The following is a 5,097-nucleotide window of genomic DNA, read 5'->3' on the forward strand; positions in this document are numbered from 1 at the left end:
TAATAAATGGATAAATAATAAATAAATGCATAAATAATAATAACCCCATCTTGGTCGCCTTCATCTGCACATGTTCCAGCTTGACAATATCCTTATTATTATCATCATTTAAAAAATTTATGTGCCCATCATCTGAAGATTTCACGGAGATTCACAACATAAACAGACAGGAGTTACAGACTGGAGTTACAGACTGTTCTTCAGGTGACTGCTGTGGAAATAGTGCATCTTGATTTCAGTAAGGCTTTTGACAAAGTCCCCCGTGATATTTATGTGAGGAAGCTGGTAAAATGAGGCTGAACAAGGTAACTGTTAGGTGGACTTGACTGACCAAACCCAAAGAGGACTCCTTCATGGTTCCTCCTCTTCCTGGGGAAAAGTGACAAGAGGGGTGCTGCAGGGTTCTGTCCTGGGCCTGTTGTTGTTCAACGTCTTTATAAATGACTTGGATGAAGGAACTGAGGGGATGCTCATCACATTTGCGGAGGACACCAAACGGGGAGCGGAGGCCAATGTGGCAGAAGGCAGAATCAGATCAAGGGCAGGAATAGCACCACTTTCTTCTGCCTTGGTCAGGCCCCACCCAGAATACTGTTCTAGTTACAGGTAAGTAACCATGTTGGTCTGCCGTAGGCGAAATAAAATAAAATGGTATCTGAAGAAGTGTGCATGCACACGAAAGCTCATACAAATAACAAAATGTGTTGGTCTCTCAGGTGCTACTGGAAGGAATTTTTTTATTTTGTTTCCAGAATACTGTGTTCAATTCTGGGCACCACAATTTCAGTACCTTAAATTTTGTTTGCCAAGGGAAATTAAGAAGGTGAGGTAACACAATCTATATTCCTTTTATAACACGTGGCCAAAATTTATTGAATATATAAATTGTTAAGACTGTTGCCGGAATCCACCCAGCACTCATGGGAAGAAGTGGTGTGATCTTTTAGAGTAATAAAATGAAACTTTTACACATGGCAAGATGAAAGTCTGCAATTCCATGAGGACAAGTTATTTGTCGTTTACTGTTGTAACCATTGCTTTCTGAAAAGTTATCTTCTGTACCAAGAGAAATAAAAACAATGTTTTTAAAAATGGTGGGGAAATCATGTGTACTCTTTCATTAATCTGATTACATGTGTTGCGTGTTATCTGGAGTCTGAACTCCCAGTTATTTCACATTATCAATGTGTTTCTGTGTGTTCAGCACATATGATCGCAGGTGAGACTGAATAAAAGACTTTCCTGGAAGAGGAAATGATATGCTTTTGTTTAGACAGCACTAATACTGGGCCACTGACTGTGCAACCTGCCAGCCCTGCCCTGTAGGAACCTCCAAATTTAAAGATTGATCTTTGGGTGTGGCAGCAAGTGTACTTTGGAACTCCCTGCCACTTGACATCAGGCAGGAGGCTTCACGGTCCACTTTGCAGCATTCAACTTTGTTACCGTTGCTGAGTTTGTGATAGCTAAATATTGAGGAGAGAGAAGCCAATCTCCTATGTATATCTGAATAAATTGAGAAAGTCTGGTTTTCAGTAACTACGATTAAGCTAAGTTAAAATTCTAATATTCACCCCAACTTTCTAAGCACCTGCACAGGCATGTTTTTAGCAGGTTCCCCCAAAATGTGGGAGGGAGGCGCCTGCTTGATCTCAAGAGGCAGGGAGTTCCAAAGGGTCTGTGCTGCCATACTAAACAATTGAGGTCTTGCGTGGCACCTGTGGTTGAAGCGGTCGAGTGTCTGCCTGTGGGGTAAGGAGGGGATCTCATGGGTAAACTGGTCCCTATGATAATGGAAAGGCCTTGAACTGGGCCTGGTAGCCAATGGGCAACCAGTGATGCCCTCTGAGCCAAAGGGTCATATGCCGAGAAGGCCTCGCTTTGACAGCAATCATGCTGCAGCATTCTGCACCCGCTGAAGCTTCTGGACCAAGCGCAAGGGATGCCCCACATGGAGGGCACTGTGGTCATCCAGCCTTGAAGAAACGAAGGCGTGAGGCCAGGCTCCCCCGGTCCTGGAATGTGGAACCATCTGCAGTTGCTCAAAGGCACTTCCAGCCACTGAGTCTGCCTGAGTCTCGGCTGGATCCGGAAGCAGCTCAAAGTCCCACGAGGTTCATCAACATCATTTTTAATTTGTATACCATCTTTCTATCTTACAATACTCAAGGCGGTTTACAAGCTGAAGAAACAAAAAATGTACATCTTATAACAATCTAATGCAATACAAAAATGAGATGATAAAACTTTAAAATAAGCAACCTTCATCAAAAAGTAACATTCAAGCATTATTAGTATAGTATAAAATAATAATAGAAATATATAAAAGTTTAAACAGAAGTCCACTCAATAGTTACAATAAATAATTTCTAAACTATAATCAGTAAAACAATGGCAAGCCACAGTACATAAAATAATACAATACAAATTGAGAAGCAGAGACTAGAGGGTGGTTCATATGGAGAGAACCTTTGGCTTACCTTATTTACTTAATATTAGGATGGCCAAGCCCTTAGGACCTTCAGGAAACCCAAATTTCAGATTGCACTGCAGAGAGGGAGTTCTGTGTGTCTTTATTTGTTGCAAAGAAGAAGAAGAAGAAGATATTTATTTATACCCCGCCCTCCCCAGCCAAGAACGGGCTCAGGGTGGCTAACACCAAACATAAAATACAGTTTAAAAAAAGCAACAAACCAATTGATTAAAATATAGCTTAAAATACAGCTTTAAATGCAGCCTTATTTTACTGGCGACTCACAAATCAAGACCAGAAGGGGATGAAACATCAAATATTCACCAGGGTCAGCTATCCATGCTGGTCCTATATGGGCCGCAAAAGGCCCGAGGGAAAATTTATATACAGGGTCCCATATAAGGGGTTCCATCAAAAAAAGAAAGAGGAGGATCAGCCTGTAAAGGTAAAGGTAAAGGTACCTCTGCCCGTACGGACCAGACCAAAGGCCAGGTGGAACAACTCCGTCTTGCAGGCCCTGCGGAAAGATGTCAAATCCCACAGGGCCCTGATCTCCCGTGGCAGAGCGTTCCACCTGTTTGGGGCCAGTGCTGAAAAGGCCTTGGCCCTGGTTGAGGCCAATCTAACATCCTTGTGGCCCTCCAAAATGTTGTTATTTATGGACCATAAGGTCCTCCACGGGGCATACCAGGAGAGGCAGTCCCGTTGGTACGAGGGTCCTAGGCCGCATAGGGCTCTAAAGGTCAGAACCAGCACCTTAAACCTGACCCTGTACCCCACCAGGAGCCAGTTCAGCTGGTAAGATAAAAGATAAAATCCCACCAGACATCATGGGACTTGTACAGGGTCATCCAAGCCTTTGGCAGCAAGTAATTTGTAAGTTATTTTTTCAGCTAATGCTGAAATCCACATATTTCTATACCAAAATGAAATCTTGAAATCATGTAAGGATTTCAGTGGTGGGTAAAGGTTTGGGTGTTGGACTCTGTGACCTGGGGGACCAGGGTTCGAATCCCCACCCAGCCATGAAGCTCCCTGGGGTGACCTAGGGGAGAAAAAGGTGGAAAATAAATGGAATAACTGAAATAAATAAGATTTTCTATTTTGGAGCAACGGAGGTTCTGGCAGCCGCCAGCCTCCTGGTCAAGAGTTCATGAGAGCTGATGAAATGGCAAAGTGGCAAACCTAGAGCCCTCTCTGTGGGCACGCACACTGTAATCCCAGCAGGGCCTTAGCCTCCTTGCCCGAGCGAGGGGCTCGCCAGTCAGTTTTTCCTACTCGGGAGTAAGCTGCCTTGAGTTCAGCAGGGCTTGACTCCCAGGTCAGTAAGCCTAAAGACGGCAACATTAGAAGGGGCTGCTGGGTTGACATGTTCGCTGGGCTTTCCCATGGAAGCCAATGGAGGAATTCATTCCTTGGAGGCTGTGAGCAAAGGGCAGCCGAAGAAACGGCAAAATATAACCACCACCACTGTGGCAACGTGATCAGGGAAGGCGTTTTGGGAGTTAAAATGTTAAGCAAGGCAGCCATTGGGTTGACCTAGGCCAGGCCCATATCCGGTACATACACTCAGACACCCACTGCCCAGAGACACCCAGAGATGGGCTGATAAGGACAGGGAAGGGTCATGTCCAACTCCTCAGGCCCTGTCTCTAGGCAGAACCTATTGTATCTGTCAGAGTATGAGTAATGCTGTAACGTTTGATTGGATAAAGGCCTGATTCCAGAATGTATAAAGGGAAGCCTCCCCTGTTGGGAAGGGCCGGACTACGGAACTTATTCCTCCGTGCCATTGCTTGCTGCCAGCAAACTTAACTTTCTTGCTTTAGAATCATAGAATCACAGAGTTGGAAGAGACCACAAGGGCCATCGAGTCCAACCCCCTGCCAAGCAGGAAACACCATCAGAGCACTCCTGACATATGGTTGTCAAGCCTCTGCTTAAAGACCTCCAAAGAAGGAGACTCCACCACACTCCTTGGCAGCAAATTCCACTGTCGAACAGCTCTTACTGTCAGGAAGTTCTTCCTAATGTTTAGGTGGAATCTTCTCTCTTGTAGTTTGGATCCATTGCTCCGTGTCCGCTTCTCTGGAGCAGCAGAAAACAACCTTTCTCCCTCCTCTATGTGACATCCTTTTATATATTTGAACATGGCTATCATATCACCCCTTAACCTCCTCTTCTCCAGGCTAAACATGCCCAGCTCCCTTAGCCGTTCCTCATAAGGCATCGTTTCCAGGCCTTTGACCATTTTGGTTGCCCTCCTCTGGACACGTTCCAGTTTGTCAGTGTCCTTCTTGAACTGTGGTGCCCAGAACTGGACACAGTACTCCAGGTGAGGTCTGACCAGAGCAGAATACAGTGGCACTATTACTTCCCTTGATCTAGATGCTATACTCCTATTGATGCAGCCCAGAATTGCATTGGCTTTTTTAGCTGCCGCGTCACACTGTTGGCTCATGTCAAGTTTGTGGTCAACCAAGACTCCTAGATCCTTTTCACATGTACTGCTCTCAAGCCAGGTGTCACTCATCTTGTATTTGTGCCTCTCATTTTTTTTGCCCAAGTGCAATACTTTACATTTCTCCCTGTTAAAGTTCATCTTGTTTGTTTTGGCCCAGTTC

The sequence above is a fragment of the Podarcis tiliguerta genome (assembly GCF_965153285.1).
Source record: "Podarcis tiliguerta genome assembly, chromosome: 4".
In the NCBI taxonomy this organism is placed as follows: domain Eukaryota; kingdom Metazoa; phylum Chordata; class Lepidosauria; order Squamata; family Lacertidae; genus Podarcis; species Podarcis tiliguerta.